Here is a 27,008-nt window from a genome sequence, read left to right as displayed (position 1 = left end):
CCATCCCTAAACATGCTTCCCATCATAATACCCCTTTCAACCAGTGTTACAATGTTTCCGTCCTGGCGTCCCTTCCCACATCCGATAACCCTATAGAATTAAAAACTCTTGAAATGGCATTCATTTACATCTGTATGGCCTATCAGCATCCGGGCCTCAATGTCGTTCACTGATGGGAGTGGCCTAAATTGTTACTTTGTGGAAGCAAAGCATATCGGGGGGTGGACACTGTGTTTTTCCGAATGAGTTTTGGTGTACGTGGCCTTTGTTTTGACTTGCGAGGTCTTTATCAATACTTTGTAGGTTGAAACATAAGTCTCGTATGTTGCAATAGTTGCGGTGAGCATGTTGTTCTATTTTCCGATGTTAAGTCAATTCCACCACTTCCCTCTCCCTTTCCTCTCCCCAACCATTCCTTTCACCCCTCCTTCGCCTCCCGTTCTCCCCTTCCTCTGGCCCCCTTCCCTTTCTCTCGCTACCCTCACCTCAAGAATTCCAGTAGTCATTACTTCTATATCTTCAGATGATATATCGGACGATATCTGATCCCCATTGCTGCACGAGACAACTGTCGGGGAAGGCGCCACCCCTGACATCTCATGTGAATCCCAGTCTGCCTCTCCGTCCACGAGATGCCACGGGTCCACGCGCAGGCGCAGAATTTGACGGCCGCGTGGATTGACACCCAACAGTCCGTTAAGGCCTTACATAGGCACACATAGTAGATTTTTTTTCTTTTAAAATAAAAGAACTATTTTTCATTTACTGCCTCGGTGCTGTAAAATTACAAGTTGAACTGAAGGCTATCCTACAAATTTAAATATTTTGTCTTTTGCCTGCTACCATACAACCTAATTACTTTACCATAGTGACGGACTCTGAAAGTGTTTTTCCTTCGATTGAAAATCTATATGGTGGTAAATATTTTAGACCGAGAACGAATCATGAATAAAAAAGGCAATACTACTTCTATACGTTTTTTAAAACATTGAAAGAATAATGCCCCTTGTTTTTCCTGTCTGTTAATTTGTAGATGAAGCTAGTAATGTTTTGACACACAGTAATACTCTGGGAAACTACATTCAAAGGTTCAACAGGAAAAAATCGTAGAGAAATGTTAAACGTAAATGTTTTCTTCAAGATTTGAGTTTGTGCGTACTTATAATATTCGCATCAATAAAAAATTATCTAACATGAATTATTGGCACTTCGGATGCCCTTACGAAATCATTACGCTTTAAGCTGAACTTTTTATCGGTCGAGTCAACTGGATGACTCTAAAATTCCTCCATAGCGATTTCTATTTTTTTGCCTACAAATGAATAAGTACTATAATTTTACATATAATGATTCATTTTACTCTATATTTACCTCTCGAGCGGATCGTTCATACGGTTACAGTGGAGCATCTGACACGGCACAATTTCTTCGATGAGTATCAGTCGGGCTTTCGTAAGCTCTATAGCACTCAGTCGGCTTTGATAAAGGTAACTGATGATATACGCAAATCCATAGACGCAAAAAAGGTAACAGTTTTAGTCCAATTCGATTTGAGCAAGGCTTTTGATTCAGTAGACCACGGCATACTACTGGAACGTATGAGCAAACTCAAGTTTTCCTACTCTGTCCTTCGCTGGTTTTGCTCCTATCTGTCTAATCGTCAGCAAGCTGTTAAAGATGAAGACGGGAATGTATCTGCTTTCCAACCTGTCCTATGTGGAGTTCCACAGGGGTCAATTCTCGGACCTTTATTATTTACTATTTTTATAAAAGAACTAGCTGCCATAATAACTCATTGTAAACATCACTTTTATGCTGACGATCTACAAATATATCTTGAGTCCTACCCCTCTGAATTTAACCATGCCATTGACTTGGTCAACAAGGATATCCAACTCATCCGTGAATGGCTGACTGAAAATCGGCTAAATCTGAACCCCAAAAAGACCAAGTCGATAATCTCTGGAAGCACCGCCAATGTACATATGCTGCTCGCAAGTGATCTCTCTAAAATAGTATTCTTTTAAATATTCAAATTGACTACTCATATACAGTGAAAAGCCTAGGAGTTTATCTAAGCAGCACCTTTACCTGGCGCGAGCAAGTAAATGCCATTTCTAATAAAGTTCACAAAATTCTTTACTTAATGAAGCATTTCAGACACCTAATCCCTATAACATTACGCCAGAAGCTTGTTCAAACGTTAGTATTACCACATCTCGACTATTGCTCAGTTGTCTACGCTGATGTGAACAAGGAGCTAAGTAAAAAATTGCAAAGGCTCCAAAATTATTGTTTGCGATTCATCTTTAATATGCGTTTTAATGAACGTGTAACTCCTTACTATAAAATGTTGAATTGGCTAAAACTCGAACAGAGGAGAATGCTTCAAAAGGCCTCACAATTATTTAAAGTTCTGAATTCTAAAACCCCTTCATATTTATATGAAAATTTTATATTCAATTCACTTACGACAAAGAGATCAACCCGCATTACAAAAACATTCCATCTTCCCAAATACCGCACGGCTATATATGAAAAGTCATTCAGTATTTCATCCTGTAAACTATGGAACTGCTTGCCCAATAAAGTAAAATTATCCAGGAACACATCCCAATTCAGCAAGAAAATGTTTGAATATCTGTCTACCACACTACCAAAATGACCTATTACTGTTCTATCAGACTAAATATTTAACTATTGTTCTTTGTATTTGTATGTATGTATTGTACTATATGTTTCGTTCAAATGATGTTAAATTGTGTTTTGTGATTGGTTTAGTTACCTTATTCTATGCATTATGTAAACCTGTTTCACTCCATAGGCTTCAAAACCTCATGTAACATGTATTCTGCTGCAAGGGACTTTGCTCCCAGAGCAATAAAAATTGTTTATTATTATTATTATCGTACAATCTTTTCGTTTCAATTCGTTTTCGAAATATCTATAACGTGACTTTTCTACGCTAGGTCATGACCCGATTATTGGAACAGCGCTACGTCATCAAATTTTGCATGAAACTGTGTAATGCTGGCAAAGAGGCTCATGGCATGCCCGAGGCAGTTTATGGTGATAACGCTATTGGGTAGGTCGGATGTTTTTCAGTGGCACAGGATGTTGCGGGAGGGTAGAGGAGATTTTGAAAGCGCCGAACGTTCAGGAGACCCTTTGACATCAAACAGAACAAAATCTTCCGCGAGGGAAAGACAGTGATTGAAGATTCCGTCCATATACCTTCTGAGGAGCTTGGCATTCCTAACAGTGATGTGTAGTTTCTTTCATTTTCCTCGTTCTACATCAGCTCAAAGAGATAACTGAACAAAAGCTAACTGCATCATCGTTTGCTATGGATTTATTACGAATTTCACAAGAAAGGGGGGGTTAGTGCCAAGAGAACTCAACCATCACCTACCACACCGACCTTCAAGGTGATCCCTAATAAATTTTTTTTAAGTGCAGGGTAATGAAATGGCCACCTATTTTGGCCATGCTGCATTCTAATCGTACTCCCATCAAATAAAAGCGTCGAAAAATGGTCATATTCCTCTTCGCTTTCACATTGGTATGATAACGCAACTAAAACTAAATCTAACTGGGCTTAGGGCTAGGTGAACTCTGCCGATATCTACCAAACCGACCTCCGACTTGATCCCTGTCTTAATATTTTTTCTAATTCAGGGTAATGAAAGGCCACCACCTTTGGCGATGTTGCATTTTAATCGTACTTCCAACAAATAAACTAGGGGTGGAGCCATTATTCCAATCCACGGAACACGGGACCTCATTACTGATGGAGGAATAAGAAGAGCTTTCCTTTCTTTCATAAAATTCCCGAATAAATGAAGAATAGAAATTCTTCATACCGGCATACATCATGCGATCTAAAAATAATGCTGGAAAAAAGGATTTAGATTGAAAATTTGTTGACCCATTATTAGATATTATCCTTTTATATTGGTTCGCTAAAAATTCTAAAAGATTAATATCTCAAATAAGATATTTTTCCCCATAAAAAGATGCATCATATACAGATAATATTCCTTTTCGGATAATGTTTTAAATATTTACGCCGCCAGCTAAAATTAAATAGGTAAAATATGATAAATACGAGATCTTTTGAAAAACTATCGCGAATTTTCCGCGCGTTGTCATGATGAAACACCCAGCAGTTTGCGATGACCGGTCGGACCCTTTTCACGCGTTCTCAGAGGCGGGTGAGCACCTGGACGTAAACGTTCGCATTCACAGTCTCCCCTGGTGGGACAAACTCCTTGTGAACCACTCCATGACAGTCGAAAAACACAATCAACATCGTTTTGATTTTTGATTTGCTCATGCGAGCCTTTTTTGGACGTGGGGACGCGGGAGTGTGCCATTCCGCGGATTGTCTTTTCGTTTCGGGGTCATATTGAAAAACCCATGTTTCTACACCAGTTATCACAGAGTCCAAACAATTTTCATTTCGGTGAAAATTGGCCCACACTTCTTCAGAAATGCGCACACGCGTTGCCTGTTGGTCGACACTCAGAATTTTCGGCACCATGTTGGCGCACACCTTGCGCATGGCCAAATCCTGTGAAATAATGCGTTGGACGTTGGATGCAGACAGACCCAACTGCTCTGCAATTTCTTCACTTGTTAAGCGTCGGTCTGTGTTCAGCAGTGTCCTCACTCTGTCCACATTCGTGTCGGTACTTGCCGTCAACGGCCGTCCGGAGCGATGGTCGTCTTCAACGAGCTCCCTACCCTCTTTAAACAACTTGTGCCACTCAAATACTGTGGAACGGCTTAAGGCAGTGTCCCCATAAGCCTCCTTGATCAGATCGAGGGTCTCAGTTGCCGTCATCCCGAGTTTCGCACAAAACTTCACGGAATAACGTTGCTCTAAATTCAGATTCATTTTGTTTTTCGACATGGACAAAAAACTTGCTTCACTAAAAACGGTGTCCTCACTCAACAACAGCCCGCAGGCCACTGAGGTTGGTTTCGGTCTGTTGCTAAGAGCCCCTTCCCCCTTATTCTGTCAAGCAGACCCCCCTCCACCGCTCCGTTCGTGCCAGAGAAAATCAGTCCTACCACTTTTGGGTACGGTCCTATATGCTCAGCTGAGAAACTGTAACATTCTCATAATCGTCAATGCTGCGTAAAATTTACTTCATTAAAATTTTCTCTCCAACTTTAATTAAAAAAACATAACTGCATAGGTTCCAAATTTGAAATATTTTGCAATATATTCATATGACTGATATATGAGACTGATTCAAGTGGACGGTGAGACTAAAGGTCTTCAAAACACGTAATCCCATTCTGTCTTTAGCTCTGCCAAGTAGAGCAATACGTCAAACTATGCGAAACAATGCTTTCCTACACCAGGTCCCCAGGCTAGGTCAAATTGGTTTCGATGCACGCACCGGGAAAGCCTTCGCCCAACTGAATTCGCGCCCGGATGTCTCCCGTCCAACGCCCACATCAATCAGACCTCGAGCCAATTCCAGGAACCCAGTGACGCAGTCAGGAAATCAATATTTATGATGCTACTTTCCTAAGCTTCCAACAGGTGAGTTTGCACAGTCTAGGAAATTCCCGGGGACATAATATGTTGAAATCAACGTTTTCGGGATTAGAGATACATAAATACAAATAATAACGGGCATATTAAACACCAACGTGACGAGCAAGCAGTTCGGCAAAATAGCCTTGTTTTTGGATAGTTCAATTAAATGAGTCATAGAGGAATTCAACTGAAAACTTGGTCAAATTGACGATAGTTAGCATTGTAATACACAATCAGTTACCCTGCCACCCAAAAGGAATCATGCCCTATGGCTTTGACAACATTTATGCAGCAGAAACATTGAGCTACATGAAGATAGAGCACGTCAGTTGGGATAGGTCAGTGCGTGCATGGCCATAAAGTACAAACATAGAAAGCTTTGTGCTCCTTCGCAAATGAAACATGGATGAAGCAGCGACACCAAGTCAAACACGTGAAATGTGTTACCTGATAACGGGAAATGACACTTCAAATAATATATTTCGCTCCGAAATAAGAGGGAGAATCCATCCCGCACCTTTCTCAACGACCGATCCCCGTTGTTGTTCTAGACGACTGGCGGCAGAAGCGCCACCCGAGACATCTCATGTGAATCCCAGTCTGCCTCCCCTCCCACGAGATGCCACGGGTCCTCGCGCAGGCGCAGAATTCGACGGCCGCATTGATTGATGCCCAATAGTGCGCTGAGACCGTCCATAGACATAGCAGATTAATTTCTTTCTAAAATATCGGGACTTATCGTTATCGATAGGTTCGGCGCTCTTAAATTACTTCTGAAATGGTGGACAAGATTTAGAGCACGCCGAACGTCCAGGATGCCGCGATAAGATACCAAAATCTTCAAAAAGCGAAGGACAGGGATTGTGGATTATTTATTCATATCTAAGGAACTTGGTCCTCCACTTGATTTCCTTGTTATGGAAAACATGGGAATGACGATGTTGTATGTCAATTTGGTTCCGCGAGTGCTTTTGGACAAATAAAAGGACACTCGTTTGCAAATCTACCAAGAACTTTTCGACCATGTGTTAGACAATCAAAATTTTGAGAAAATACCCCACCAGACTTCTTCCTCTTCTCTCGCCTCAAATCCTTGCTGAAAGAACGTCTCCACGGGTTGGTGGAAGCGTTACAACACGCCGTGACGGGGGAGCTTAGCAGTGTTCCGGGGGTCGTCTCCCAGAAGGGCTACGAGGCATAGAAAACACACTAGCCGTGGTTTGTGGACGCGCCAGGGTGCAACTTCTTTGAATTTCGTGTGAATATATCAATTTTGGCATAGAATTGTTTTAAGTCGATCCAATACTAGTAATTTGGGACACATCTCTTATGACTCGAAAATCTATTTTTTCTAAAATCTTTATAATTTATAGGCAGCAAACCTATGGAACAAATTACGCTAGAGGTACCTAGCGTCGGTAATTAAAAAGATATAAATTTTCCCCAATTCCGAAGTCCCCTGCATAACTACCGACAAGTTATTACACTCAAAATAGATTACACATTTCAATTAATCAAGCATTTTCTTTAAAATATTTTACCTGATTTTAATAGAGTGACCATGCATGTATAAGTTGTTTAATGATTATACTGTGCCATTATTATGAAATTCGGATACGAAAGCATGTTTTATAATGGCACTGACTGCAGTCAGCTTTGGAAGATGATTATGAATGCCGAAGTTCCATAGAATACGGTGGCTCCACAAAACGGCTTTTGACCAACAACAGGTGGGATTTTTTACTTCCAATAAAGAACGAAGGAAGATAGAAAATACACAATGCGTCACCCGTATGTACACCTATTGCTATTCCATGCAATAATGCAAAAATATTGTGAGTTTCATGTACGAATAGAGCACCCAGGAACGCAAACTGACTGATCTGTTTGCAAAATATTTTCTTCAGCTGGTGGAAACCGATCTCTTGGATCTCGTTGACCCAACTGCCCCTTTGGAGGCCAGAATGCAACAGATGCGACATTGCCGGAAAAGTATACTTTTTATTTATTCACACTAAATTTTATTACACTTCAATCGATTTCCAAGCATTGGCCACTTCCTCCCGTGTGGAGGCATCATGACGAATAGACACAGTCTTAGATACGTAAACTGTTCTACCTGCTCTAGTTTTTGCCCTCCTATTTTAATGTTTAGCTTAGCCTTTTTCTTTCTAGAAAATCGCATAACCTTTGTTTCATTAATATTGATTCTCATCCCATACCTGTCGCACTGAATTTCCAATTCACTCAGCAATGCTTGCAACCCCTTGGCTGGCTGACGAACTAAAGCTAAGTCATCAGCAAACCTAACTGATTTTACGAATTCCCCGCCCACTTTCAGTCCTACCTCCAATTCTTCTAATGCCTCTTTAATCATTTCCTCTGCATACAGGTTGAACAGCAACGGTGATAATGGGCATCCCTGCCTTACACCTCTTCCTAACACTCCCCGTTTCCCACCCGCACCTGAGCAGTCTGAGACATGTACAGGTTGCGGATTAGCCTCCTTTCCCTCCAATCTATTCCTATTTTATGCAATATACTCATTAGTTTTCCCCAATTCACTCTATCAAATGCTTTTTCGAAATCTACGAAACAGGCAAATACCTCCTGGTTGTGTTCTATATTCCTCTCGATTAATAATCTCATTACTGCAGTGGTATCACGCGTACCTCTCCCCTTTCTAAACCCAAACTGACCATCCCCTAAGTAATCATTTACCCTACTCTCTATCCTTTTGTTTATGATCCTGACAACAACTTTAGCTGCCTGGGATATCAAACTAATTGTCCTGTAGTCCTCACATGACGTGGCCTTTACCTTTTTCGGAATAGGAACTAAAACTGATCTCACAAAGTCTTCCGGCCAGATTCCCTCCTCATAGATAATCCGAATCAGCCCATATTTCCCTAAATATTTCAGCAGTTCCGCAGGAATGTTATCCACCCCCACGGCCGTATTTAGCTTCATCTCCCTTAAATCCCTTTTTTCTCATCGTCCAGTATGCCTGTGCCTAAGCTATCTTCCTCTACATCTAGTTCCACTTTTCTGTCTAACTTAATCTAAGTTCTTTACAATACAGTTCTTCTATATATTCCTTTCATCTCTCTTGGATCTTTCCTGTTTCAACTATTACCTTACCCACCTTATCTCTAACTGTTAGCATAGATCTCCCTTTCTTACTGCCCGATATATTTTTAACTTTGCTGTACAGCGCACCGATTTCACCCTTCCTCTGAAGACTTTCCATAACCTCGCACTGCGTCTTCCACCATGCTTCTTTTGCTTTATTAGTTGTCCCGCCTCAATTTATTGTTTAACTCTTTGTACTTCATTTTGCCAATCTCTGCATTTACATTCTTCCATTTTCTCCTCTCATCCATCTCTGTAATCATCTCATCAGTGATCCATGGTTTCCTAGTCCTTTTAGCGTTAACGGTTCCAATAGTGTCTTTTGCGGCTTTCAATAACCCTTTCTTGATACTTTCCCATTTTTCTTCGTTAGTACTTAGATCTTTACCATCCTTCATGATTTCCTCTAACGCCTGTTTTTATTCTTTCCTTTTCAAACTATTTAATGCTTTTACATTCCATTTTCTAACTCGCGCCCCGGACTTAACTCTTTGAAACGGACGCTACATTTCATAACAACTAAATTGTGGTCAGAGTCCGCATCCGCTCCCGGTAAGCTGTAGTATTCTGTCCGTTACCTGCTCTATGTCTACTACGCTTCTTCCTACCTCTTCATTAAATGCTATGGCAACCCCTCGTTGGCTCTCGTCCCCACCGCTGTATATTACTCTAAAATTAGCAATCCAGTAATCCCCGCTATCCTTCCCTCTCACCTCGCATAGACCTAAAATATCGTTTTTTCCCGTTTCCATCTCACGCTTAACATTCTCCAATTTCCCTGTCTTCATCATTGTCCTAACATTCCACGTTCCTATTCTAACTAATTTGGTCTTCTCCTGCGTCTTCTGTCCTGCTGCTGCTGGTTTTCCCCCGCAAGGGTTTCGTGGGATGACGACCGCGGAAGCCTTGCTTCCCCCGTTGCCGGGCACGACACACGGCCGATTGGGCCGAGCCCCGTAGTTGCCAGGACTCAAAATCTCTGTATAGTCCATCATATTTTTCTTGGGAATGATAACTGAGGTGGTTTCCCGTTGCCCTCCTCAATAGTGTTTTTAACGTGACACCATCACTTATTGGCCGCCCCACTGGGGTCAGACGCCATTGCAGCCGCCTCACTGAGGAACAGACGCTGCGTGGACTGACTTTCGTCTGGCTCCTAACCTTCGACCTATCTGGCATGGGTGACCCTACCAGGAGCAATTATTATTACTCCCGCCAGAACAACTCTAGGGAACATCGGAACGCACAAGCCCTTCCACCATGTCAAGGTTGTAGTCGAGGGAGGGATATATATATATATACATATATATATATATATATATATATATATATATATATATACATATATTATTCAAAGTCGTAGATCGTGTTAGTTAGCATTTATAACTCGAGAACGGCTATACCGATTTTAATAATGTTTGATTTTTTTCAATTAGACTCATTTCAGAATAGCAGAATTACCATTAAAATATCGTAGAAATATTGAATCGTAAAATATCGTATCGTATCGTCGATTTTCTTGATATTTGTTTTTTTGGATTCGTCTCAACCCATAATATCAGAATAACCATTAAAATATCGTTTATGTATCTTATTGTAATATCGTATCGTAAAATATCGAATCGTTGATTTTATTGACATATGATTTTTTTTTTGATGTCCCATCCAATCCAAGTGACCGTGGAACCAATGCAAGGATAACATGTCCAAAGATATTTTACATCGAATCGTGTAGAAATCTCGACATTGAGGTAAATTAGAAGATGCATAACCAGGCTTTGCTGTCGTTTGAAGACATATGTTACTATGCCATGTGCCGCAGTTTATTAAGGAAGTTAGGAATGCAAGCTCCAGATCGTGAAATTAACGACGCGTTTAATAGTGAATTGGAACGTTAACGTGAATATGATCGACATGAATTAAACCAATTAGTTCATAGGAATGTATTCATGCTGAACCCCCAACAGAAGGAAGTATATGATACATTAATGTGGGCAATTTACGATGGAAGTGGTGGCTTATTTTTCCTGGATGCCCCTGGTGGAAAAGGGAAGACATTCTCCACACCATTGCTTTTCGCCACTGTTCGTGTGAAATCGGACTTTGCGGTAGCAGTTGCTCCTTCTGGCATAGCGGCCATATAGTTGAAAGGATTCCGTACGGCTCATTCAGCGTTCAAGTTTCCATTAAACCTAGAACATTTTGAACAAGTGACGTGTGACGTTTAGAAACAGCCCGCAATTGGCAAAATGTTAGTAGTGTGTAAAATCGCCAAGTGGGACGAATGCACGATGGCGCTTAAACGCGCATTCGAAGCTCTACACCGGATTTCGAAAGATCTGCGCAATGACTCGAGATACTCTGGTACCGCAATGATTTCACTGTCTGGCGATTTCCGCCAAACACTGCCAGTCATTCCAAGATCGACTGCTGCCAACGAAATAAAGGCTTGCCTCAAATCATCATATCTGTGGCGCTATGTGAGGAACCTTAAACTGAAAACAACCGAGTTGCATTCCTGAACGAACCATCTGCTGAAGATTTCTCCAATCAATTGTTGACAATCGGTGAGCGCCGTGTTCCTGTCGATTAATCGAGCGGATTGATTTCATTTCCCCGGATTTAAGCAATTTCGTTTCATTGAAGAATGAGCTCATCACCAAACTGTTCCCGAACATCATTGATGACCACAAAAATCACAATTGGTAGAGTGAGTGAGCACTTTTGGGAGCTAGGGACAAAGATGTGGACGACTTAAACTTTGTAATTCACAATCAAATCGTTGGTTCTGTGCATTCATTCAAATCTATTGGATGTGTAACAAACAAATCACAACGAAATCACCAACTATCCTTTTGAATTGTTAACTCCTTGAACGTGCCTGGCTTACCACTACACAATTTACAGCTGAAGGTTGACTTTGTGGTCACGACGCTTCGAAACCCAAGCCAACGAAAACAATGAAATGGAACGTGTTTAGTAAAAAAAACTGATAATCTATGTGATTCACGCGACCATACTTTAAGGAATTTCAAAGATGAGGAAGTTCTCGTTCCGAGGTCTTCCATGATCTCAAACGATATGCCCTTCGAGTTTCAATAAATTCATTTTCCAAATTGGGGTTGCATCCGCGATGAAAATTAACAAATCACAAGGCCAATCGTTGAGTATTTGTGGTCTGAATCTAGAAATCCCATGGTTTTTCATGGCCAATTATATTTGTCATGTTCAGGAGTTGGTACACCATCCGCTTTATTTGTTCTTGCGCATGATAACAAAACGAAAAATGTTGTATATCAGAAGGTGCTTGACTCAAGAGAATAATGCGAATGTATAATAGATCGAAAAAAGAAAATGTCTTTCTGAAGAGCCATTGTAATACTTATTAATGTAGATTTATTGATTTTTCCATATGTTATTGCAACAAATCAAATATTATTAAAATTGGTCCAGCCGTTCTTGATTTATAAATGGAGTGGATAAAGCATTATTGATGGTTAGGCGGTACGAAGTTCGCCGTGTCAGCTAGCATATATATACTACCTTGATCAAAAAGTTCCCGGAATAACCACCGTGTGGCGCTCCCATCGTTCCGATTTGAGTTTTGTTTTTTTTTGTTAAATTGGTACATCTGTTGTTGATATTCCCTTTAAATCTTAGTGTCATAACTTGACATTTGCAAAAGTTACGGTCGGTTTTCGGTATGTCCATCAATGCTTCCTGCGATTTTTCCATTACTTTCTCTCGGCTGCTAAAACGCGTTCCCCGTAATGGTTTTTTAACTCGATTGAACAGAAAGAAGTCACAGGGAGCCAAATCAGGTGAATTCGGTGGCTGTTAGATGGTATTTGTTGCATTTTTCGTCAAAAAATTACGAATAATGATAGCACTGTGCGACGGTGCGTTATCATGGTGCAAAATCCACGAGTGTTCTGCCCACATTTCTGGTCTCTTTCGGCGAATTGCTTCACGCAAACGTCTCATAACGCCCAAATAATACTCTTTGTTTACTGTCTGGCCTTCTGGCAAAAATTCATGATGCACTACACCGTTGTAATCCATGAAAACCGTCAGCATTGCCTTCTTTTTTGACTGAAAACGACGTGGTTTTTTTGGTCTCGGCTCATTTGGTGAACGCCATTCACTTGCCTGATGTCTGGATTGCGTGTCGTACTCATAAACCCACGTCTCGTCTCCAGTAATGATCCTTTTGATGAATGTGGGATCGGATTCAGCCTCGCAAATCATGTCTTTTGCGACGTCAACACGGTCTCTTTTTTGCATGAAATTGAGGTCTTTTGGCACCAACTTTGCTGCTACACGACGGAAACCCAAATCATTAACCACAATGTCTTGGGCGGATCCATAGGCAATGTTCAAGTCCTCCGCTATTTCTCTGATGGTTAATATTCGGTTATTGACCAACGTTTCTTTTACTTTATCAATTTTTTCACCGACTTTCGATGTCGATGGTCTGCCGCTCGTGCCACTGGTAAACGACCGTTTTTTTTAGAGAATCGTTGCCGAAACACTTTTCCAACATTCCCAACGTCCGTCCTATGGTGAGTGACCAGCTCCTCGCCGGTCTTTTCGCTGCCCAGCATTCCTGCTCTTCAGCGATGATCGATTCGGCTTTTCTCCCGGGGTTTCCTAGGGACCCCGTTCGTGTCGTACCATTTCGGGGCTAAATGGCCCCGAAATGGCCGTTACACTTACGCCGCTTCTCCGGCGGCTGGTCTTCCTTTTCCCCCGTCGCTGCACGTGGGCGTGGATGTTTATCCCACGGGCAAACCACGACATCAGTGATGCCGCGGAGTTCCCCGTCCCAACGTCCGTGCGCCACTAAATCCGTTTTTACGCAAAATTTAATACAAGTTCGTTGATGCAAATTTAAATCCATTTCTGCAATTGTAAAAAATCGCCAACACACACAGAGATAGATATACTCTTGGCTACGTAACTTTTGCAAATGTCAAGTTATGACACTAAGATTTAAAGGGAATATCAACAACAAATGTACCAATTTAACAAAAAAAACAGAACTCAAATCGGAAGGATGGGAGCGCCACACGGTGGTTATTCCGGGAACTTTTTGATCAAGGTAGTATATATACATATGTATATACATATATATATATATGTATATATATATATAAATATATATATATATATATATATATATATATATATATATATATATATATATATATATATATATATATATATATATATATATGAATAAGATGAGGGTACATAAATATCCAAAAATGCTTTAAATTACCAAGGATCATGAAAAACAATGAAATTTCGCATTCAATAATTTAAAATATTCAAATGCTTCGCAGGTTAGCATTTTTGAGCAGACATTAAGAAAGGTAGTTTATCTTCATAAAAGATTGATTTCAACGAGAAGTTACCTTTTTAGAGGTACTATATGCCCAATATAGCACTTTTATAGGAATTATAGTTGAAAGAGAACTAATCTTTAAAATTCTTTAGGCTATCACGTAAAAGCTCAACTATTAAAACGTAATAAAAAAAACTATTCCTTCAAGCATTTTTCGTCGCAGAACACCTACATATTAATGTTGTTACTGCGGCGTAAAATCGATCGCTCTTCTGAATAATTACGGAAATGTTTAGTACACCTTCACAAAGTGTTGAAATTTCCCAAAAGAATGCGAGGTTAAAACGACGCCATTAAAGCAATACATTCAACATCCAATTTAAAACTGTAACGGCTAGCACCTCTTAATTCCACAGTCATGCCCAATTCCGTTTAAAGGTGATCACCATGCATAGGAGAGTAACTGTCATATTTTTATAATCATGAATAATGCGAAAAATTGACATTACTATAACGTTCTTTTCAACATTAAGTGGAAAAAAATTAATGTAAAGCAGCAAAACTTGAAATAAATCGGAAAGTAACAATGAGGGATCCGGGGAAAAAACATGTCTTTCCCCGCTTCGCTTTTACGGTCATCCTAGTTTTTCCAGGGCGACAATTTGGGAATAAATAATTCAGCTACTCGGAGAATACACGCCGACGATAAAGGCGGAGTATTACCCACGATGGGCCCCAGGACAATCTCATCACCCCTGACCTCATTCGTCTTAATGTTTATGCAATTTAGAAGTCCATAGCATCATCTCAAATGGGGTCGATAGTAAACTTGAAATTTGAATTGATATAGCAAAAGTCCCTAGTTCATCCATTCATCGAGGGTCTAAGTGTAACCATATTTTCTGCTTAGAAAATACTTAAAGGTGAATCATCGCCAAATATGTACCGATGACACTTCTCCCCAGCAGCTTCCTTTCACCTTCCATGTGATGCATATTTTGCGTAGGAATGCTTAAGAGGACCATTAATGCCCTGTATTTGAAAACCGTTGAAATGAGGTGATCAAATTCTAAATACAAAATCATGATATAATGAAATAATTGGAAATGTCATTGCCTACTAATACCTGTGCTTATCTTATGTGGGATGCCAAGTAGAGTATAACGTTAAACAATGCGAAACAATGCTTGTCTACACCAGGTCCTCAGGCTAGGTCAAATTGGTTTCGATGCACGCACCGGGAAAGCCTTCGCCCAACTGAATTCGCGCCCAGATGTCTCCCGTTCCTACGCCCACATCAATCAGACCTCGAGCCAATTCCAGGAACCCAGGGACGCAGTCAGGAAATCAATATTTATGATGCTACTTTCCTAAGCTTCCAACAGGTGCATTTAAACAGTCTAGGAAATTCCCGGGGACATAATATGCTGAAATCAACGTTTTCGGGATTAGAGATACATAAATACAAATAATGACGGGCATATTAAACACCAACGTGACGAGCAAGCAGTTCGGCAAACATAGCCTTGTTTTTGGATAGTTCAATTAAATGAGTCATAGAGGAATTCGACTCAAAACTTGGTCAAATTGACGATAGTTACCATTTTAATACATAATCAGTCTCCCTGCCACCCAAAAGGAATCATGCCTTATGGCTTTGAAAACACTTATCTAGCAGAAACATTGAGCTACATGAAGTTAGGGCACGTCAGTTGGGATAGGTCAGTGCGTGCATGGCCATAAAGTACAAACATCGAAAGCTCTGTGCTCCTTCAAAAATGAAACATGGATGAAGCAACGACACCAAGTCAAACACGTGAAATGTTTACCTGCTAACGATAAATGACACTTCAAAAAATGTATTCCGCTGGGAAAGAAGAGAGAGAATCCATCGCGCACCTTCCTCAACGACTGATCCCCATTGCTGCGCGAGACGACTGTCGGGGAAGTACGACCCTAGACATCTACTGTGAATCCCAGTCTGCCTCCCCTTCTACGAGATGCCACGGGTCCTCACGCAGGCGCAGAATTTGACGGCCGGGCGGAGTGACGCCCAACAATACGTCGAGACCACCGATAGACACATTTAGCAGAATTTATTCTTCTTAAAAAATAAGAACCATTTTCTATTCTTGGTTAGGCGATGAAAGAAACCCATCTTATCAAATTTGTTTTTTCGGAAGTTAAATATTTTGTCTATCATCTTCTCCGATACAAATTATGAACTTTGCGACGGCCTTACTAAGCGCTGAAGCCTTTTTCTCTTCGATTGAAATTTTCACGGTGGTGAATATTTTAACTGGAGATCTGTGGATAGTAAGATGGCGAATCGATTAATTTTAAAGGAAAATACTATTTCTACATGTTTAAAAAGTCGAAAGAATTATTCCCTTTGTTTCTTGCGTCTGTTAATTTGTAAATGAAGCTTCTAATGTGATATGGCACACACCAATGCATCATTCCTGGCATATAATTTTATATTTTGTACCCAGCACTTTTAATATTTCCTCTATGGCGAAACGCAGAGGTACTTGCTCAAAGTGTACGAAGGCACACTGTGGAATGCGCGGTAAATATCTCGTCTTTAACCACTGCGCTCCTTCGCACATCCTCGTTTGTTCATGGCTACAAATTTGAAATAAATCATTCAGCAACTCGGAAAATGCACGCCGTCGATAAAGGTGGAGCATCAGAAGAAAAAATATCCCGGACTGATCTCATCTTCCCTGATTTTATTTGTCCCAACGTTATCTTAATATTTAAGTCAACAACAACATCTCAAATAGGGCCTACAGAACGTGAAATTTCAATCTTGAATCAATAGTCTCAACTTCATTTATTTACACAGCGACAAGGTGTAACAATACATTCAGTCCATGTAAATACTTAAAGGCGATTATTATTCTTAAATATACTGATGATATTTCTCCACGAGAATATCCTTTACCCTTTATTATGATGTATATTATACGAAGGAAGGCATAAGAGGATTTTAACGCCAAGTATTTGAAAGCCGTTGAAATAACGTGTTGTCAAAATCAAAGTACAAAAGGATTAAAAATTGAAATAATTAGAAATGTTATTGCCTACGATTACCTGTGCTGGTCTTATGTGGGATGCTAAGTAGAGCATTACGTAAAACTATGCGTAACAATGATTGCCTACTCCAGGTCCCCAGGCTAGGTCAAAATGGTTTCGATGCACGCACCGGGAAAGCCTTCGCCCAACTGAATTCGCGCCCAGATGTCTCCCGTTCCTACGCCCACATCAATCAGACCTCGAGCCAATTCCAGGAACCCAGGGACGCAGTCAGGAAATCAATATTTATGATGCTACTTTCCTAAGCTTCCAACAGGTGCATTTAAACAGTCTAGGAAATTCCCAGGGACATAATATGCTGAAATCAACGTTTTCGGGATTAGAGATGCATAAATATAAATAATGACGTGCATTTTAAACACCAACTTGACGAGCAAGCAGTTCGGCAAAAATAGCCTTGATTTTGGAAAGTTCAATTAAATGATTCATAGAGGAATTCAACTCAAAACTTGGGCAAATTAACGATAGTTAGCATTTTAATACACAATCAGTCTCCCTGCCACCCAAAAGGAATTATGCCTTGTGGCTTTGAAAACATTTATGCAGCAGAAACATTGAGCTACATGAAGATAGGGCACGTCAGTTGGGATAGGTCAGTGCGTGCATGGCCATATAGTACAACCATCGAAAGCTCCTTCAAAAATGAAACATGGATGAAGCAGCGACACCAAGTGAAACACGTGAAATGTGTTACCTGATAACGGGAAATGACACTTCAAATAATATATTTCGCTCCGAAATAAGAGAGAGAATCCATCCCGCACTTTTCTCAACGACTGCTCCCCGTTGTTGCTCTAGACGACTGTCGGGGAAAGCACCACCCGAGACATCTCATGTGAACCCGAGTCTGCCTCTCCTTCCACGAGATGCCTCTGGTCCACGCGCAAGCGCAGAATTTTACGGCCGCATGGATTGACGCCCAACAGTGCGTTAATGAGTTACATATACTTTTACATAGCAGAAATTCTTCTTCTTAAAATTTGGAAACTTTTTTTAGTATTAGCTTCGGCGCTGTAAAATGAGAAGTCTGAACTGATTGTTATTCTCTGAAGTTAGCTATTTTGTCCATAGTTTGCTCCCGTACAACCTAATGGCTTTAACAAGGCCTTACTGCACGCTGAAACCGTTTTTTCTTGAATTGAATATCTATACGTTGGCAAATATTTAAGAACAAGATCTGAGGATAGTAACAGAGTGAATCCATTGATCAAAAAGAGAATACTACTTCTGTATCTGTTCGGAAAAAAATTCCAAGGAATAATGTCACTTGTTTTTTCCGTGTGTTAATTTGTAGATGAACGTACCAATGTGATGATTTGACACAGCAATAGTATGACATTAAAGTTCAAACCTTCAACTGGTAAAACTCGAAAAATAACTTTGAACGCAGCATACTTTTTTCTCGACTCATTCTGAGTCGGTGTGAGTTTGTTACAATTTCTACTGTTAAATAATAAGTAACATGAATAATCGGCACATTTTATGGCTTCACGCAAAAATTTACTGTTTAAACTGAACTTTTTATCAGTCAAGTGGACTGAATGATTCTTTACAATTCCTCCGAATTGACTTGGCGTCATAATTGTTTTTATTCGAAAACAAATAAATAACATACCACAATTTTATAAGTAATCATTCATATTACATTATTAATTTCACTAAAAATATCTACGATATCATTTTCCCGGGTTCTCGTCACCCTGAATAGAGGTTACAACTGATAAACTATTGTCTCCAAAGTAAGTTTTGATAACCTTAAATGGCTGTATCATCATCGAATGGAAATTTCGTATGCCGAAAGAAAACGCATATATTTTAACTTCATTTAAAAATGAAACGGATTCATGGTGTAAGTACAAAATTCTATTTCCAATGGAATTGAAAATAGTTATTATCACCCGAGAATCAATTTTCCCCTTACATACGACCAAAAATTACCAGAGGCATCTCTTTTAAAAGAATATGAAACCCTTCAACTTTGCCGAGAATTATTTCATATTGATATAATTAAGTAAAAATCAACATGTTTCACCAGATATGCGTAGTAATTCTCCTACTGTAAGAACTTCAGATTTTTTCCAATGTAGTACACACTGTAAATGAGCGTGCTGCTGAATGACTGGGCTTTGCATAGTTTAGTTTGAGCACGAGGAACAGGTATTGCCAGCAAATAAGTTCAAGTAATGCAACCATAAATGATATGGAGCCATAAAAAAACCAAGATTTAACGAAAATCATGGCATGAAAAGCTACAATAGCTTTGGTGTTGTCTTTTGGCTCTTAATGTCTTATGGCTAATTTTTTTTCAGTTCGGTAATAGATCGGATATGTCACTCAATCAAAGAATTGCGGCCCAAAATTAATTAGAAGAAATGAATGCCCAGAGCCACCAGACATATAAGTATAGCCATCACATATGACACACTCCACTTCATCCAAAATATGTTAACAATGATTTTGATTTGTTTTTTTCACTTTAGTTTGATATAAACCAAACGGAGGTTGTCATTAAAGATGATCAAAAGATACGGATGTTTAGCGGAAGAGATGGCATGGATGTATATTCGGTCTCCTCCGCAACTCCTGAAATTTTCTTCGTGTGTTATAAAAACAAGGATTTTTTAAAAATGATATCATTGAACTCAGAAAAACGCTTCCAGACCAAACAGAATGGTATTGCCAACTACGCGTCATGAAGTGGTAATGGAAGAAGCCGTCAAATTGAGTGTGGAGCATTTTATGAGCGTTTGGCTACATACGAGTGTAGCCCACTGCTTTACCAATAAACAGTGAAACATAGATGGCAAGGATATGGGAAAAAAATCGAAGATATATTTCATCAATTATATTATCTATTTATAATGTTAAAGTTCACGAAAAAACGATTGGAAGAATCATTTAAAACTAAAAATATCCTTTCAACTAAGTATTTTTTTCAGCAGCCACATTACTATTTTCGAGTGGTGAAGTGTACAATAATTTTAATTGCAATATTAGTGTACACTTGATCGCTTTTCCGATATTTAATCGTACACATGACTTTATACACATATTATAAAACTTCCACAATACCATATTTACCTAGGATATTCGAAAAGCAATGTCTCCATTGGCGTCTTCCACATCTATCGTAAAATCTCGATTTCAACGAAAAGATAGTGAAAACATCAATATCGCCCATAAAACTCATACTTGGCACGCCCAAGGCAGCTTATGGTGATGAACCCATGGGTATTTCGGACGCTTTTCAGGGGTCAAAGTTGTTGCGGGAGGGTAGGCAAGATTGAAAACGGCGAACGTTCAAGAAACCCTTTTACCTCAAACAGTGACCAAAATCTTCCACAAGGGAAAGAATGGGATTGTAGATTCTAGAAATTCTAGAGGACTTGGCATTCCTAAAATTTATGTGTAATAACTTTCATAATCCTCCACGTTTCCTCATTGGCACCAAAAGGTAAATGAAATTAAAGCTAACTGCATTATCGTTTGTCATGGATTTATAAGGAATTTCACAGGCAAGTTGGGGTTAGTACTGAGTGAACTATACCATCACCTACCATCACCTACCTACCATACCCCTACTATCAAGTTGAACCTGTTTTTATTTTTTTTTAAGTGCAGGGTAATGGAATGGCCGCCGATTTTGGCCATGTTCCATTTTAATCGTACTTCCAACAAATAAACTCGGGGTGGAGCCATTACTCCTATCCATGCAACACGGGACCTGAAACCAAATGGAGGATTAAGAAGAGCTTTTTCTCTCTTCCATAAAATGAGGAATGGAATATGCGGCATAAATCATGCGTGCTAATGAATAAACTGGGTAATATATTTTAGATTTTAGTTTTTTTGACCGACTACTAAAGATTATCCATTCATGTTGATTCAACAAAAACTATCAAAAATGTTTTGTCAAAGGAAATTTATTTTTCCCAAAAACGAATGCATCATTATCTTAAATTTTAAACCACCAGCTCAAATTAAATAGGAAAAATATAAAGGATCAAGGTAAAGAAATATTCACAAGATGCTTTCAATTACCCCAGATCATTTAATAAAAAATAAGATTTTGGACTAAGTAATTTAAGCGATCCAAATGTTTCGTATGTTAGCTTTTTTCGAGTACGCATTCCAAAAGGTCTATAATCTTAATGAAAGATTGATTTCACCGAGAATTCACCTTTTCATAAGTACTATATCCCCTAATATAGCACTTTAAAATGAAAAGTAGCCGTAAGCCTGATTATATTTATAATTCCGTAGGGTATCACGGGAAAATTCAACCCTCTAATCGTAATAAAAAATATTTCTTGCAGTAGTTTTCGAAGTAGGAAACCTGAATAATATCATTGTTACTTCACCGTAATTTCGATCGCTGCTGTGCATACTCAAGGAAATATTTAGTGGATCTTCAAGACTTTTTTACGTTTTCATAAAAAACAGTGAGACGGTAAAAACGACACGATTATATCTTCGCATTGTACAATCGAATTTGATGCTGAACCTACAGGCACTTCTTAATCCCAGAGTCAGGCACCTTTCCGTTTCAAGCCGATCAATCAGCCGAGTAATTGTATCATTCTTATAATCATAACAAAACGTCACATTTACATTATTATTATGTTCTTGTCAACAATGAGTGGAAAAATATTGCCGCATAGTTTCCGAAATGGAAATAGGTTTCCATATGAATTCAAGTGGACGGTGAGACTGAAGGGTTTCAAAATACTTAATGTCACTCTGAGGGTTAAATTTTTTTAATATTTACTCCGGGAGAAACGCAGAAAGGCGTAGTATTACTCGCAAAGCGCGCCCGGAAGGCATCTCATTACCCCTAACCTCATTCGTCTTAATGTTTATGCAATATTTAAGTCCACAGCATGATCTCAAATGGGCCGATAGTAAACTTGAAATTTGAATTGATATAGCAAAAGTCCCAACTTCATCCATTCATCGAGGGTCTAAGTGTAACCATATTTTCTGCCCAGTAAATACTTAAAGGTGAATCATCGCCAAATATGTACCGATGACACTTCTCCCCAGCAGCTTCCTTTCACCTTCCGTGTGATGCATATTGTGCGGAATACAGAAAAGGACCATTAATGCCCAGTATTTGAAAACCGTTGAAATGAGGTGATCAAAATCTAAATACAAAATCGTGATATAATGAAATAATTGGAAATGTCATTGCCTACGAATACTTTTGCTGATCTTATGTGGGATGCCAAGTAGAGCATGGCCTTAGACAATGCGAAACAATGCTTGCCTACACCAAGTCCCGTGGCTTCGTCAAAATGATTTCGAAGAACGCGCCGGGACAGTCTTCGCCCGACTGATTTCGCGCCTAGATACCTCCGCCCCTATGCCCACATCATTCTACCTCGAGCTAATTCCAGGAACCCAGGGACGCAGGCTGGAAATCAATATTTATGATGTTACTTTCCTAAGCTTTTAGGAGGTGCATTTGCACAGCCTAGGAAATTCCCGGGACAAAATATACTGAAACCAATGTTTACTGGATTACCACAAGATTGATACTAAAAATGGCCGACAGATTAAACATCAATTTGACGATCAAGAAGTTAGACATTAATCGCCTAGATTTCGGATCATCCAAGTAAGTGCATCGTATAGAAATGGAACTCAAAACCTGGGCGAATTTACGATAGTTAGCAATTTAATACCGAAATACTCTCCCTGCCACCCAAAAGGAATCATGCCTTATGGCTTTGAAAACATTTATCTAGCAGAAACATTGAGCTACATGAAGATAGGACACGTCAGTTGGGATAGGTCAGTGCGTGCATGGCCATTAAGTACAAACATCGAAAGCTTTGTGCTACATCAAAATTGAAGCATTGATGAAGCAGCGACACCAAGTTAAACACGTGAAATATTTTACCTGATAACGAGAAATGACAATTCAAATAGAATCTATCGCTCTGAAATTAGAGGGAAAATCCATCCCGCACCTTTCTCAACGACTTAACCCCATGGCTGCGCGAGACGACTGTCGAGGAAAGCGCATCTCATGTGAATCCCAGTCTGCCTCCCCTTCCACAAGATGCCACGTGTCCACGCGCAGGCGCAGAATTTGACGCCTGTATTGATCGATGCCCAAAAGTTCGCCGAGACTTTCCATTGAAACATATGTTGCAGAATGCCTCCCTCTTTCTCCAGGGACTAGCTTTAGAAATATTACTCTTCGGTGTAATAACATTAGTATGAATTTAATGAAATATCCCAAAGAGATATTTTTATACTCGACCCTTACCTAGCCTCAAACTTGAGAGCTTGTCAATCGTAATAATGTGTAAAATGTGAAGACCTTAATTTGCACCAAAGGTGTTTTTTCTTCCATTAAAAATATTGAGACCGTTGTAAAATTATCAAATAGGTTGTGGAAATATATCTTTTCTCTAATTATATTTATATTAATTTTTCTGTCTATATAAAAGATTTATCCATGAACAAAACAACTCAAGCGAGTAACACCTCATGTAATTTCTCGCACATTAACCTGTGAATGAATCATTGTACTCCAATTTGCCAAAGAGGAATAGCAAAGCACCAAATATTGAATTGTGGAATTACATCTGAAAGTTAGAAGTTAAAAATATTGGTAAAAATTATCACAGATATTTTTTTAATGATTCGGCAAATTTATTATGACTTGGTATTTATCGTGATATGTCATTTACTCCTTAGGAACAAAAAGCAATGCCTCCGATTTATTCATAAACTGTTCCAATATGGTGTAAGAAAGAGTTTATCTTTGATCAAGTAACCTTCGTAAGGGGGAAGTTTCGTCATTAATGATTCATGGGTCAATTTCCGCCGTACATCCCACTTAAATATTAGATAAGACATCACGTTTAATAAATAATTCCAACCATGAAAATCTTTCACTTTTATTACTCAGTAACAGGATTAAATAAGAAACGCATATATTCCATAGTTTTTGCCTATTCATCCCATTTAATGTAGACTCTCACCTCTTTTCAGAGGATAATCATTCTTTAAAGTAAATTCTCGCAGAATGTTACTGTGCAGAGTTGTTCAGATACCTGTTCGAAGTGAGCAACAGGTTTCGCGGACTTACTGCATCAGCTAACGTCATGATGGTTAATGTGAATCCCTAACTTAGCCAAGACTTACCGTATCGAAAGGTGCAAGTATATAGTTATGGAGTCGTCCTCCATTTTTCCAGGTCGTCTATTTCTGAACAACGAATGAACGCATAGTCATCAGACATAGTTCCATCGCATCTAACTCCCTACACCACATCGGAGAGCTAATATCCACAAGCACACATTTTATCTAAGGTAACGCTACCAATAAAAACTAAACTTAGATTTTAAAAATGCGGGGTCTTTATCAATTGAGCTGCATGGCAAAAAACCATAACTTCCTATGTTCATACAAGATATAAATTTGCTTTATTTCTGTAAAAATAGGGACATTATTTTGTAATGGGATTTTTTCATTCATTGGAAGATGTGTCAAACAAATGATGGCATTAAAATTCCTACAAACCTATTCCTTAAAAATGAAAAAATGATTACGATGTCAAGAATTAAGAAATAAAATTATACAAAAATATTCCATAATGCCAAACTCACAATTATACGTTGATTAGAAGAGTGATTACAAGTTAACGTGAGACAGGTTAAATGTATCCTAAACTACAACCGTTACCCGTGGTGAGGGCACAGTAATTTCGAAACAAGATCCAGGAGTGCCTTCAGGCAACTGAACTTGGCCTAGATACCACTCCACCATTCATCCACTAAAAGTGACCCCAAGCCAAGTCTAGGTACCTACGTGCGCAGAAAGGTAATCGATTTTATGTATGCAACTTTCCCACACGTCTATTAGGTGGATTTTCAATAATAAAAAATCAGAGGGTCTAAAGGACCTAAATTCAATGATTTTGAGAAAACTAAATAACTGCCGCTGACCCATAAACACCAAAATTATAAGATCAAATGGATGGTGAAACGTTTCCCTCACCCAAATTCTATCCTTGATGGAAATACATACTACAGCACAAGACCATTTTATCGTTAAATCACGTAAACATTGATAAATTTGCCATTTGAACACAAAGAAATCTCCCTTCGCCAAAAATTAAATCATGCGCAATGCATTAATGAACAATAAAGGGCGTGACATAACGAACTAAGCAATGGGGTAGGTCAGTTCGTGCAAAGGGCGCAAAGTTAAAACATCGAAAGCTCTGCCCTCCTTCTATTTGTACAAGTTGGAAGCAGCGACACAAAGATTCAGCGTGTTTTATATTACCTGGTCGGGGAACAATGACACTTCAAATTTAATATCACTCAGTGAAAAAAGCGGAAATCCAACGAGAACTCTTCGTAACGTCCGACTCCCAACCCTGCGCGAGATGACTGAAAGCGAATGCGCAACCTCTCTCAGTCAGCCACAGTTTCCCTCTACTGCCTATAGATGTCAGGCGATTCCCACGCATGTGCACATTTTAAAAGCCGCAGTAATCCACGCGCCAAGAACAGCCAAACCCCTATCAGCGTTCTAGCTGCGTGATATTGCTCTAAATGCTGGTAAGATACATCGGATGCTTAAGGAAAACATTTCCCATTTTTATATCGTCATAAGGTCACCACAAGGTGTGAGTATGAGCTCCTTGGTCACCATTATGTCAGGTGAGGACAGAAAGCTACCCACAATTGTCTGCTCGAGAGAAGACAATTTTAAAACCAATACCTTTTGCTGATGGAGCGGGGCGAGTGTTCATCTCTCATACCCTACCGATTGGGAAATGAGGGCCTCTATCCCTCCCTTGTCGTAGCGGCCCTCTACCCACAGTAGTTATGTCTCGCAAAATATTAAGAATGATTATTCTATAGTGTTTTCGAATACGAGCAAGGACTGGTTCGAAAGCAGTAGTATGTTCGCAGTTGCTGCCCTGATGAGTCGCACTTTGCGTCGATTGTCCATTGGAATTCCATTGGAACACATTTGTATTTAACATTTTAGGACGATCGAAAGCCCATGGTTTCATAAGACCAAGAAAACAGGAGGAAAGGTAATTGAAAGTTTTATGAGTGGGGATGGCTGTGAGATATTTTTTCGATAATAAATGCTATTTGGTGCTAATATTTTGGGAAATGGAGTGCGATATAAATTTACATAAAATATTGACTTCAAGAGATGCCGTATTTTTTACCATAGTTAAGGCATTTCAGTTATGCATATGTTCGTAAACGAAAATGAGATCAGAATCCTTATTTAGCTTTATTTCAGGGAAGCAGTATTTATCCACAAACATTGCGGTGTCAGATTGTTCAGGTGTGAGTAGCGGAAAGAGAGTCAGGAAGAAGCAATGTGTTGAATTCAAGTATGGTGGGTTGTTAATTATCTCTTGTGCTTTTAAGTTGTATACGTACAGAAAATATGGGTTTAAAACAGGATATAAGGACGAAAATCACCTGGAATTTTGTAACATCAGATATATTTGCAGTTGAAGAAGCTTTAGTTAATCAGTCATCCACAACAACAAAATGAGAAAATCTGTATCGTAGTCATTAGGTGAACATCAACGCACATTTGCGAGGGTATCGTTTTGACAACGTGTGATTACATTTCTTTATTTGAAGGGTTACAGTGTCCCGAAAATCCACGATGATATGATGGCTGTTTATGGAATTGATGGGCCTTTAAATCGCACGGTTTTGAGGTGGGAAAGCAATTTTCAAACCGTTTGCAGACGATCCAGGAAGTGACAGACACTCACGGACGATGCTGCAGTAGGGGAGAAAGTAGAGGACCTTAACGGAATCGACCGAAGAGCATTCATCCGAATGATCAAGAATATCCACTGATCTTGGCTACGGC

The 27,008-nt window shown here is 39.4% G+C and overlaps 1 protein-coding gene across 2 annotated transcripts in view; it reads right to left on the bottom strand.

Moving 5' to 3' along the window:
* LOC139698324 (uncharacterized) overlaps nt 1-25,461 on the bottom strand; it is a 201,357-nt gene extending 175,896 nt beyond the window's left edge. For both annotated transcript variants that reach the window (XM_071597222.1, XM_071597224.1), the window contains exon 1: nt 25,437-25,461. The gene's annotated coding sequence lies outside the window, so the exon portion shown is untranslated. The remainder of the gene's footprint in view (nt 1-25,436) is intronic.
* Between the last annotated feature and the right edge of the window lie 1,547 nt (nt 25,462-27,008).

The sequence above is a fragment of the Hetaerina americana genome, unplaced genomic scaffold, assembly GCF_022747635.1.
Source record: "Hetaerina americana unplaced genomic scaffold, ioHetAmer1.1.p SCAF_82, whole genome shotgun sequence".
NCBI lineage: Eukaryota > Metazoa > Arthropoda > Insecta > Odonata > Calopterygidae > Hetaerina > Hetaerina americana.
The sequence above is the reverse complement of the archived record's forward strand: the minus strand, read 5'-3'. Positions and strand labels throughout refer to the sequence as shown.